The sequence below is a fragment of the Ambystoma mexicanum genome, chromosome 9, assembly GCF_040938575.1.
Source record: "Ambystoma mexicanum isolate Mex_15411 chromosome 9, UKY_AmexF1_1, whole genome shotgun sequence".
Lineage (NCBI taxonomy): Eukaryota > Metazoa > Chordata > Amphibia > Caudata > Ambystomatidae > Ambystoma > Ambystoma mexicanum.
The window spans coordinates 1,216,369,946-1,216,383,114 of NC_090931.1; the positions used below are offsets into that span (position 1 = coordinate 1,216,369,946).

General features: G+C 44.2%; 1 protein-coding gene across 10 annotated transcripts in view; it reads right to left on the reverse strand.

Moving 5' to 3' along the window:
* Positions 1 to 13,169, reverse strand: part of R3HDM1 (R3H domain containing 1) — a 1,943,510-nt gene that overhangs the window by 1,520,760 nt on the left and 409,581 nt on the right. The window lies entirely within an intron of this gene.

Below are 13,169 nucleotides of genomic sequence, written 5' to 3' on the forward strand. Positions count from 1 at the left end.
TGCTTTAACACCTATGACATTTTTAAGTACACCATCATGAAATGGCATTTCAATGTTAATATGTCGCTAACTGCTAAAGTAGTAGAATGACACCTTTTTATGGACCAGGTAGCAAACCCATACAGCTCAGTGTTGTTTTGCTTCAAAGACCAGCACATTGCCCCTGAGATAAACAGCAATCTCCATAAAATATTAAATCGCAAGTGGTTTCAACAGCTGGACGGACTAATTAAAGGCAACCAATCTACCAGTATCCAAGCACATGGACATCACAGTCTTAGTTGGAAATATACTTAACTTCACAATAACAAATAGCGGTCAATAACTCGCAATGAGTTGAAATTACACTGAGATAACTATCATTCAATTTTGTATTCCATTAATGTCTATCATCACAACAGTAGATGAGGCCATCGGGAGGCCCAGGTGATCCTACTGAGTGTGTCGATTTAGTCTCTGCAGGATCACCTGGTAGACTCAAGCGAGCCTGCTAGCTAATCTGGTAGTTCAAACAGCTCAAGCACGTTCATTATGTAAGCTCTGGAACAACATACGAGATTCAAGCATCTGTAGAATATTCTAATTAATTTTATGGTGTGAGAATCAAGTTTATCAAACTATGTAAGTTTTGTTTTGCTGCAATATGGTGAGGCCAGGCTAGCCACAAGCTTTAAGGAGTGGAGATTTTATGAAGCAGCTTAGGCACGTTTCTTTGTTTTATTTAATTTGTTAGGCAAAGCTTTACTTTTTACAATTTATTTTAGCAATGGAAGCATACGTTTGTTTAATTTTCTTAATTACAAACTCAGTGCTTTTCTGCTGGGGAAACTTTCCTTTGTTTTGTTGAGGTTTAACCTATTGCAGAAATCATGCTTGCCGTGTGGTGTGTTGCATGAAACAAGCATATCTTATTTTCTCAATTTAACTGGCATATGTTTTTTAGAAACATTTTAAGTTGTTCTGCATTACATCTGTAGGATCTTTATGCCATTTTAATTACCACTTGGTTGTGTTTTATTTTTTTCTGTTCTTTGTTGATTTATTAAATGGCAAGAGGATGCAGAGTACATCTCCAGAAACTGCAGCGATCTTGATGTAGGGCTATGTGGAAGTTGAGCTGCTGGCTTATCTACAAAATGAAAAGGGCAACTTAAAGTTTAACTGTCTCTTGATGAGGGACGGGGATAAACTTATTTTCAAAATGCTGATGTTTATATCTTGATGCGTTATAATTGTTCTTCAGCAAGTAGCAACTTCAGACATAACACCCACTGGTATACAATCCCCACCCTCACACTTCTGGGACAAGAAACGGGCTGTATTATGAATCAATATTTTGGTTTATTAAAATAAAATCAATTCAAAGGTGATCCTGTTATGCTCGGGATGTCACCATATACAATATAGGCTGTCTACAGAATAAAATCAACCTGCCCATAAAATTCTCACTAAAGTTCAATAACAGTCATTCCATGAATCAATTATATTTCTGAATATCTCATTCAGAGAGAAAATCATTTTTTGGCAATACAGTCCAAATCAACCCTTACATCTCTGCTTATCAGCCAGTATGTTAAAATACAATCAGCAAGAAACCTTAGAGTTGGTGACATTTTACTGTTCATTTGAAAATGCATCTTTTCTATGGAAATGGCCCACCCTCCATCCCAATGAATTTTTTTGAATTTATCAATCAACTGTGGAATGCTGTCAACCATTCCACAAAATCTGGAGTCTGACTAAACCTGTGAAAAGACAGGCTTGGATTTATTTGGTTATGTTTTACAAAATAATGGGTTCTCTGCATGGGCAAATTATGGCTTACTAAACTGTACACAGCACAGAGAAATGCAGAAACATTGTATATGTTATTTAAATGTAATCTCACTCGGCTTTGAATACAGTGGGTAGGCAAAGTGCATTTCACTCTAACCTCTAACAGCATTCTACTTACATTCCATTGGTTATGAGTCAGCAGACACTGTGCAGGAACACATGTTGTTTGTTCTGCAATAAATCAGATTGAATTTAACTTTAAATATAGGGAGAAAGGGATGTTACATTTCACCCACAAATGTTAAAGCACTATTTGGGATCAGTTTCCACTAGTGGCAGCCCCTCACAGTTCTTCCCACTCCAGGGACCTAGCAGCGACATGATTCTAGAGGACTTACATTTGATTGCATTGGGAAGTTGTTGTTTTTTTTTTAACAACTTTATTTAGAACCGGTTACAGCATGTGCAAGATAAACATGTAAGCAGACAGTTATGACAGTGAATATACCCAAAGGCCCCCCCATGTCGTCGAAGTCTTCAGGTTCCCCACGGCCCTAGGGCCTCTACGGCTGTAAAGAAAGAGCACTGAAGGGAGAGGGGCTTCATGTCCTCAAAAAGCGTTGCGCCAGTTGCGGCTAGAAAGTCAGCGCCGGAAACCGGCTGTGGTATTCCAGGACCGGAGGCCAACAGTCCGTGAAGCGATGTAATGCACCTTCCTTTGCGGCAGTAACTTTCTCAGCGACCAGGATCTCCCAAACCTTCACTCACCATAGGGGTAATGAGGGGCCCTCCGGAGTTTTCCATTTACGGGCCAGGGTTATCTTGGCCACCAGCAGCAGTTGCTCGAGTAGTTTGGCAGTACGACCCGCTTTAGGGTAGCACTCCGGTAAAGGCACCCCCAGCAGAACCACATGCGGGTTCATGGGCAGTTTGCGATAGGGTATGTCTTCAATGATCTGTATGACCTCCTCCAAGAAGGTTTGGGCATTCCCACCACATGTGGAGGAAAGTTCTGTGGGCACCACATTGCCTCCAACAGCTCAGGCCTATGGATTCTTGAAAGTGGTGTAAACACCGCTTGGGGGGGGGGGGGGGGGGGGGTTTGTACCTGCGGTGCAGAAGTTTTAATGCACATTCTTTATTGGTAAAGCATCTCGAGGTGGAATTGATCCTGGTCCAGGTGTCCAACCAGGTTTGATCTTCTATGGACTAGTTACATAGTGTAAAACAAAAACGGGATGCTCAATTACCCCTCGTTTAGTCCACTTTAGAACCAGGTCACTAGACAAAAGGAGGAATACTGATAGATTATCTATTTCATCTATCTGAAATTCACATGGAACACAAAAAAGTTTTTGCCAAAGCATAGACAAAGTAAAAAAACATTTTAATCAATCAATTTTCAACACACAGAAAAAATATATGGTGGGTGCTTTCCACAAGACCTCACACGTTTAAAAGGAATTCACAATTAGAAAAACACCAATCATAAAAAGTCCAGCAAAATCATGTTTTCTACCAGTGGTGTCTAAGGTTAGTAAAGTGACACTTATGACAGATCACCTTAATATATTGTTTTCAAATATATTTTTGTATTGCAATTACAGGGGAACAAACTGTAAATGTACAGCATCAGGTGAATACTTGTGCTGCAAAAGAAAGACAGATTTGTTTCAATGTCTAAAGGATGTCTACATATGTTTCGGCACACAGATTACATCAACACCATCCCTGGTGTTCTGCTGTTTTAGTTGTGGCCCTCGGTGTCCGGTCAATTGGTCGAAAATAAAAGATCGAATGACCATTTGATCGAAAGTCAAATGGTCGAAAAAAAAATGGTCGATTTTTTTTATTTATATATATTTTCAGTTTTGTTTGGTAAAAAAAAATTAATATAGAAAAAGGGGGGTTGGCGGGAACCCCCCCCATAAATTTTTTTTTTTTTTTTTAAAAAAAGACCATTTTTTCGACCATTTGACTCTCGATCAAATGGCATTCGATCATTTGGTTTTCGACCAAATGACCTACAACTGTGGCCCTCTTCAGGACGATGTATTTCTTGTTCAAAATAAATCAATATGGCATACAAAAGGGCAAAAAATAGAAACCGAGAAACATGCCTGAATCCACCGAATAAAACAACTCTGGAAAAGACGACATGTGTCACGACCTTCAGCCCCATAAGCCATAATCTACGTAAACTAATTCTAAAAAATTGGCATTTTTTAAAAACGGAAGATTTCAATCCAGCACCTCCAAGGTTTGCCTTCAAAAGACAACAAAATCTGAGAGACAATCTAGTCCATACGTACCCCCATGTAAAAACGAAAAGGGACACAATGAACTCTGTGGGACTTACCACCAGTGACCGGACACTTCAGATGTGGAAACTGTTCCGTCTGCTCATTAACAAAAAACATGAAAAGTGTCAATTTAAAAGGAATAAACTGGCAATTGAAATCATTGACTAACTGTGCTTCACAATGGGTAGTTTATGCCATCCAGTGCCCGAGTCAACTGCTTTATATTAGAAAGACCAAAAGACACAAAAATACGCATAGGTGAGCATAGAACTAACATCAGAAATCAAACGCCAAACAAACCTTTGGTCGCTCACTATCTACATCTCAAACAAACCAAGTGAAATATTCTGGTTTATCATTCAAATAGTCCAAATCTTAAAAAGAGGAGGAGACAGAGATCTGGCACTTCGAAAATGTGAACAGAAATGGATTTTCAATTTGGACACAGTGAAAAACGGCCTAAACTCTGCGGTAGACTGGGGCATTTTCTTTTAAGACGCTGGAAGGCACCCATACAAAGCAAAAAAGTGTTTCAGCACACCACTACTATAATTGTATCAACAGGATTGTAATCATGGTTTGCCTCATGGACCCTTTTTATATAAAAAACACGCTCTGTACAGACAGTGATGAGATAATGCATCAATTCATCACACCTCTGTTTTTTGGATGTATTGTATGGTAATTATGGTGTTCGTACATTGAGAACCCTCCATACACTTACACCAATGAGACCTGATAAAATGAGAACAATGCAGTAGTGTTGTTGCTGGCACACCTCATAGTTACATCTTCAGAGATGGGGCACGATCATAGAAAGCAATTAATTACACCTGAAGAAGTACCCCGGATACATCTGCCCGGAACGTGCTAATACACATCACTTTTGGAAAGAATATCCCCTAGTATTTAACAAAAAAAGAAGTCGTCGTTGAGATAAAAAAAACCTTTTTTATCAGCAGTTGTGTTCATAACAAAGCCTTTTTTCAATGCCGTACCACCATTCTAAGATGGCCGCACTGACAGGACGCCAACTCAATACGAAAGTAAATATAGCGTTGACTATACGCAATCACGTGTAATCATGTGATACGCAATCACAGGATTGAAAGAACACTACCTGACATCGCCCATTACTTTTGGCTACCGCGCGTTGGGATCGCTTAACTTTGGTGATTCGAGAAGACGCCTGCTTTCCTCAGAAACCTGCAATTTGAAAAGGTAAAGAAACCTTCATTTTTTTTGAACTTGCGATCCCGTAGAGTGACTGCACGGAGGGACTAAAAACTGATACAGACGCCCACTATTAATGTCAAAATGTCGCGCAATACAAGGAAACACCCTTACGTCCAACCCACCTTTTGTGTTGCAGCTGGGCGCGACGTACATTTATATGAAACCACTACAGAACAAACCGACGAATAAAAAGAAAGGTCAGTACACACGTCCTATGACTTGTGGTATCTCAGAGATTAGGGAAATACAAGGTCCTAATTCCGAAATATCATTGTGCTTAAAAACAGGTTCCACGAAGTGGCTAACAGAGAACCTTTTTTCGAGAAACCTAAGACAACCATTTGAACAACTTTTGCCAAATTGATAAGAACGACGAAACAAGTTGTTGCATAGCGCAACCCACGGAAAGGAAGCGTTTTCTCCTTTTTTTGCAAAAGAAATCATGCTTTAGTCCAACTACGAGAGAATATAAAGGTCAGTGAAAAGGGTGGAGATGGGCAATTAACCTACCTTTAACACATGAATGTTGCCAAAAAATGATTTTTGAACATTGTGAAGTATCCCAATTGAGTCTAAGAAACTATCTTCTAGACCAGTCCCTAACACACATCTCACATTTCAATTTTTTACAGCACCCGAGAAAAACTGTGCATGAACTGGGGATTTGTTTTTTGAACTTTCTGTCAAACTGAACAAGAAATACAACGTCCTGAAGAGGGCCACAACTAAAACAGCAGAACACCAGGGATGGTGTTGATGTAATCTGTGTGCCAAAACATATGTAGACATCCTTTAGACATTGAAGCAAATGCCTCTTTCTTTTGGAGCACAAGTATTCACCTGGTGCTGTACATTTACAGTTTGTTCCCCTGAAATTGCAATACAAAAATATATTGGAAAACAATATATTAAGGTGATCTGTCATAAGTGTCACTGTACTAACCTTAGACACCACTGGTAGAAAACGTGATTTTGCTGGACTTTTTATGATTGGTATTTTCTAATTGTGAATTCCTTTTAAACGTGTGAGGTGTCTTGTGGAAAGCACCCACCATATATTTTTTCTGTGTGTTGAAAATTGATTGATTAAAATGTGTTTTTACTTTGTCTATGCTTTGGCAAAAACTTTTTTGTGTTCCATGTGAATTTCAGATAGATGAAATAGATAATCTATCAGTATCCCTCCTTTTGTGTAGTGACCTGGTTCTAAAGTGGACTAAAAGAGGGGTAATTGAGCATCCCGTGTGTTTGTTTTACACTGCTTCCCATCTGGCCATGTACGTTGGCTTGACTGTTAACATGTCCTCTTGTAGCACTTTGTAAAGCTTAGTAATCAGGCTCCGGCGCTGCCCCTCCTTTAGCACGTGTTCCAGCGGGTGAAGGTCTCTTGTAGCCCTCTGCCAGACCGCTGGCTGGGAGATCCAATGTCTGATCTGGGCATATGTGAACCTAACAGTTTCCGCCAGGTGGAAGCAACTCTTACATTCGTCAAAGGCGATTGGGGATCCATTCACAAACAGCTGCGCAAGGATATTGAGATCCCCCCAACCCCCAGGCCCATCGGCTAAAGTTTGCTCCATCCATGCCAAGAGAGAAGTCTGGGTTTCAGGGGATCAGGGAGAGGAGACCCAGCCTCATGGGGAGCTTCTCATGTCTCAGCGCCAAGGCCCAAGTGCTCAGCGTTCCTCTGGTGGAGGACAAGATAGGCGGCCATAGGCGGCGGGCTGAGTCAGATATATGTAGCAGGGAGTTCAGCAGGGGGCATTTGGCTTGTTCGATGCATGTTCATTTAGGAGGGTCCGACTGCTCGGCCCAGGCAGCAGCCGACAGTAGTTCGGCCGCTATGTAGTTAGAAAAGTTTGGTAGGCCCATGCCTCCCCATTTGGCTGCTCCTGTCATTACCTTCAACGGGATTCTCACTCTACATCCCTTTCAGACGAATTTGGATAGCTGTTTCTGTAGCCGGAGCAGGGGTTGTTCAGGTAGTTGAATGGGTACAGTCGAGCACAGATATAGGAACCTGGGAGGAGGTTCATTTTACTCACAGTGATTCTGCCCAACAGGGAGATTTCCTCACCCTCCCATCACTTCAGATCGGCCGCCAGTTCCTTGAATGGGGGAGGAGGAGATTGCTGAGTATAATTGTTTGGGGTCTGCGACTATATGTATTCCTAGGTAAGGTGAGGATGAAAATCTTAAATTGTTCCTCTTTCAGGGTCAGCCTGATATTTTCTTCTTCAGGCAAATTCTCTGGGCGAATGGCTCCATTACAAGGGCAAAGATCAAAGGGGAGAGCGGACAGCCTTGTTTCATCCCGCAAGAGAGCAATAGGGGTCGAGTGCTTCTGGTTCATCTGGAGGGACGTCTTTGGAGCTTGGTAGTTGGCCAGGAGCATCTTTTCGGAACATGGGGCCAAAATGGAAGGCCTCCAGGGTGAGTCTCATGAAGGTCTAATCCACCCTGTCGAAGGCTATTGTGGCGTCCAGGGTTAATACTGCTAGTTCCAACTGATCCTGGGCAGCCACTTCGATGAGGTTGAGGGCCCGCCAGATGTTGTCACCTGTGTCCCTCATTTGATGAAACCTGTCTAGTCCTGGTTTATGATGGACACTAGTACCAAAGCAAGACTGTTTGCCAGGATTTTAGAGTAAATGTTCGCACCTACGTTAAGAAGGGATATGGGCCGATAAGATGCGCATTCCTTGGGGTCCTTTCCAAGAGCATGATCGTGGTAGACTCTTGCATAAAGGGAGTGATGGTGCCTGTCACTCGGAATGAGTTGTAGAGTTCAGTCATCGGCCCCAATAGGAAGGGGCGAAAGAGTTTGGAAAATGTTGGCGGAAATCCATCGGGGCCTGGCGCCCTTGGTTTCAACGCTTTTATCACCTCTTCAACTTCCTTGGGTGTGATTTGGGGTTCTAATGTGGACCCATCAGCTTCTGTGATGTGAGGGAGCCTGGCTTGCGCAATGTAGCGCTCCTGCTGTGGTTGCGGCCGAGTAGAGGCCATGACGTGTCAGCGAGGTGTGAGGTGGCCAGCTGCAGTTTTGCCTCTTCCCCGTATAGGGTCATGTCCTCCAGGTTCCTAAGGGTTGTGATAAGGTTCCTTTGTTGAGTTTTGGCCAGTTTGCCTACCAGGAACTTGTTAGCCTCAGAGAGGGCCCCCCCTTTTGCTTGTTATGTGGCTACAGAGGGTATGGATTATCTTGGCAATTGTAGGGACTTATTCCATTACCTGATCGTACAAAATCTTTATGAAGACATGGAAACCAATTTTGGATTATCTGCACTAGATCACACCTCTTGTACGGTCTGCAAAGACAAAGGGCGGAGGAACCACTTCCGTTGAAGCAAGTGCTTTAATGGGCTATTGTGTTCTGTGGTTGCCAAAGGGTACATGTGGATCTTGTGACTCCTTGGCAGGCCAGTCAGGGGTAGAAGGGATTACAATTAGTAGGGGGAGATCTCTATGTTCTATCTCAATGTCATCTACTTCTTATTTTGTAATGATTGTGTAGGGGTAATATGAGGGTGAGTGGGGGTACAGTGGGGAGCAAGTTCCAGTAGAAGACCAGTTTTTAAAAAGGAATTACCTTTAACACCACAACTATAGAAAGTGAAAAGAGTTGAAAGTTGCATAAACTGGTGTTCAACCATTTAGTTAACATGATTAACAATCTCTCAGTAAGCCAAGTTCTTTATTTGATATGTCTATGTAGTGTGACAATGCCCCGTGTTTGGGGGTTGACAAAGGAGGCCCAAGCATGGTATGGGGAGAATCCACATATCGTCCTGACACCAACAGAGGGCAAAATAAAAACCACCACAAAGCCTTCTACAAGCACGCCCTGTGAATCGGACAGTTTGTGGTATAATCATAACCAACATGGTCATTGCCGACAAGCAAGAACTATTGGCCCTTCAAGTCATTTCTTAAGTAAGGGAGAAGCAACCGAAGGGAGCCAGTGAAAAGGAAACTGAGAATTACCAAACTTAGATTTCAGCAGAAAGTGTCTCACGGGGCACCACAGCCCGCAGGGACAAACAAGAGCACATGCCATTCCTGTTCAGATGCAAGTGCAGCATTCACAATGAGTGCGATTTGAAAATCTATGATTGCGAGACGGCCTATTGTTTGCCAAGGGGGAAAATACACTGGCGGAGGCACATTAAATGCACCCAAATTATCTCTGCATAACTAATCGCAGGTGCAATCAAACAGTACCCACAAGTGCGGACCACAAAGAATAGCCTGGGATCAGGGGGCCATAAATGCCCAGTGAACGCATTAGTGATTGTGGGTGCTTTGAGCTGCGGATTGAATAGCATGAGGGACTGAAGGTATAGACAACTGAGCATGCAGGATGACGTGAGGGTGCGGAGTGATAAGTTATTGAAGGTGGAGGAAGAGGCGGAGAGAAAGTTGGAGTGAAGGTTGGAGGAGGAAAACATTACGCAGGAGAGAAGATAGTTTGAACATTCTGGAGGGAAGGCGAGGTAAGCAGGCCAGAGAAAGGCACAAGCCCAAGATGAGAAAGAACTGGAGGAGGAACAAGCGCAAGAAAAAAAGGCATGAAAGACAACCAATAGCCAGAGTCTAGAGGCAGATGGCGTCTAGGCCTAGAGGCAGTTCCCCAGAAATGAGGAAGCATCCATTAGAGGAGTAGGAGAGAAAGAGGAGACTTGGTAACAGATCAGGTCCTTGACCCAGAAATTATAAATTACTCACCGTAGTGACTAACTTATTTTTAGTCCCCTTTCCTCCATACTGCATGGGCGTCCCTTCCAAGGGACGGGAGATGGAACCTTTATCACCAGAAAAATCCTTCCTTCCCTTTAAATTTAGAGGCATGTGGGGGTGAGGCCCAGGGAGCATGCGCTGCCTTGACTCCACCCTCCAGCACCACACCTCAGTCCCCATGGACACGTCGACAATAGATTTAACATTGCCTAATGACACCAGAATTATTAGGGGGGAGGATGGTGGGATGTGTGGAGGAAGGAGGACTAAGAGTATGTTAGTCACTACGGTGAGTGATTTATAATTACCCTTACGTCCCGTTCCCTTCCCTCTATACTGCACGTGCGATTATAACTGAATGTAGCCCCAGGGTGGAGAGGAGACCCTCTTAAGCAAATAGGTTCCTGAGTACCGCCTGTCCAAAAGCTGCATCAGATCTAGAGCCAGCATACAACCAGTAATGCTTGCAAGAAAGCCAAGGAAGTGGCCCAAGTGGCCGCCATGCTTATGACCTGCCAGGGGACGTGGTGCTGGAATGCCTTGGCCCCGACTGCCTGGGCTTGCATGTTGGCCGGAAGGGGCTTGTGCTGGCCCTCGTACGCCTCCTTGATGGCCGCGACCATCCAGCGGGATATGGAGGCCTTGGAGGCCTGATAGCCTGGTCTTGAGCCTCCGAAAGTGACAAACAGGGCGTCCAATTTGTGGAAACCCTTGTCCTGTCCATATCATAGAGCAAGCTACAGCAAAAGGAAAGGTCAGGAAACGGACAAGAGGCGATACACAAGGGAAAAGGATCCCAGCGTTCCCTCCGAGACCTGCATATAGGAAGGAAAGCTTTAGAAGCACACCACATAGGGCAAGCAGCATACTCCCTGATGCTTACAAAGCAATATTTCCATATGAAAGGGAACAAGGCTAAAACTACTAGCAGCAAAACTGAAAAAACAATCCAAACAAAATCGTATAGAAAGTCTGCAAGCCGCTAATGGTGGGTGTGTATCCTCGGAAGAGGGTAAACTCAATCACTGAGTATGTATTAAAGGAACATGCCTCAACGCCCAACAGAGATTGCGCAGACCCTCCGCGATCCCCTGGAAGACCCGCTCAAGAAGTCGAATTCGCCATTAGATCCCTCCCCCTTGGAAAAGACCCAGGGCCCGATGGTTTCACAAATAAATTCTATAAACTCTTCAGTACACACCCGATACCTCCCCTGACAAAATTCCTCCAGGGATGCAGGATCAGTTACACAGTCTATGGCAGAATCGGCCACGACACGGATTCTGAAACCGGGGAAAGACCCCACAGAATGTATGTCATATTGCCCTATTGCTCTACTCAACACAGATGCAAAACTTTACAGTAAAATTATAGCACACCGCCTTAGGGAGGTCCTCCGAACACTAATAGACAAGGATCAGATCGGCTTTATCCAAAACCGCTCAGCACTTGCCAACATTCGCTGTGCAATTGACCTAGTAGCCCTATCCCCCAGAATCTGTGGAAAGCTTTCGCTCCTATCCCTAGATGCTCATAGAGCCTTCGACAGCATGTCTTCGGAATACCTGAAACTAGTCCTAAGGGGATTCGGCTTTGGCCTGAGATTCTTCAGGCTGATCCTTTCCTTTCAAACTTCCAAATACCATCGACCCAGGTCTGGGTTAATTTGAAATGGTCACCCCTATATAACCTTGGTATTTGCTTTGGCAATGGAGCCCCTAGCGCAGCGGATTTGCCTTCACCCAAACATTCAAGGCTTCGAATACAGGGTGAATGCCATAAAGTTCCTTTCTATGCGGACAATGTGCTTTGTTTCTTAAGCAACGCACTCCACTTTCTCCCTACCCTTGTGGATTTATTGGCTCAATTCACAGCAGTCTCAGGATTCGCAGTGAATCCCACAAAATCAGTGGGCATGGGCTTGTCTGAGTTGTTCTCTACCCTGGCAACCCTCCAGGGAACATTCCCTTTTGTTGGTCGACCACAGACATCCCCTACTTGGGAATACGACTGACCCCAATGTATAGAGGGCTACTGACAAACAATATCCACGACCTCCTGAAGGAAGCCAAGCAATGGCTTCAACGGTGGGATTCCCAAGAGATTTCATGGCTGGGACGCATCAGTGCAGTCAAGGGGACTCTCCTTCCAAAGCTTCTATATACTTTCCATGCCCTGCCAGTAATGATCCCGGAACGGGATCTCCTCACTCTACAGATGGCAATAGGCAAATTTGTATGGCAGGACAAAAAACCCCGACTCCCTCGTAGGCTTTTCACAAGAGGGAAAATGAGGGGAGCCCCAGGCCGCCCAGTAATCCGTCGGTACTACTGAGCGTCTCAAGTTGTCGTAATGCTCGGTTGGGCGGAGACAACTGAAGCTCCCAAATGGCGAGATATCGAACAGGCTGCAGCCCCTTTCCCCGAGTCATCTTCCATCCCCCAAAGGAAACACGCAAGCAACAAGATAACATGCTACCCACCACCTAACCGACGCTGCAGAGTTGGGAAAAAGCCTTGACGCTGGGGGCTTCACATCGTGCCTGGGCTCACTTTCGCCTATCGCTCAAAATCAGGCCTTTACTCCTGGCCAGATCGTTTCCGCTCTGGTCAACGGGCAAACACCTGCGGCAGCAAGACTTATACGAGGACCGTGACCCCCTAACTTTTGTAAAATGCAAAAATAAATTCAAACTGTCAGAATCCAAACGATTCAGATGTATAAAGCTTCACCACTGGCTGATCAATACAGCTGTACGACAGGCAGCCTCTAGAACCCAAACAGAAATAGAATTTCAAGTCCTCGAAGGTCAACAGACCCATAGAATAGCCACTTGCTATAGACTTCTGGAAAACGTTTAGTTTGAAGAGAAACTACCCTATATGTTTGCGTGAGAGAGGGAGCTGGGGTTGGAGATTTCTGGGGAATCCTAGAAGAAGATATTGTTCAGAGCCCAGAGGAGCTCCTGCTGTACAACCGTAAAAGAATGGGCCATCAAAAGTTGCTTCTGCTGGTACCTACCCAGATACATGCTGGCATGGGTGTGGGGAGCGAGGCGACTTAGCCAATATGTGGTGGCATTGCCCAGTCATACAATCATTCTGGCTGGGGATA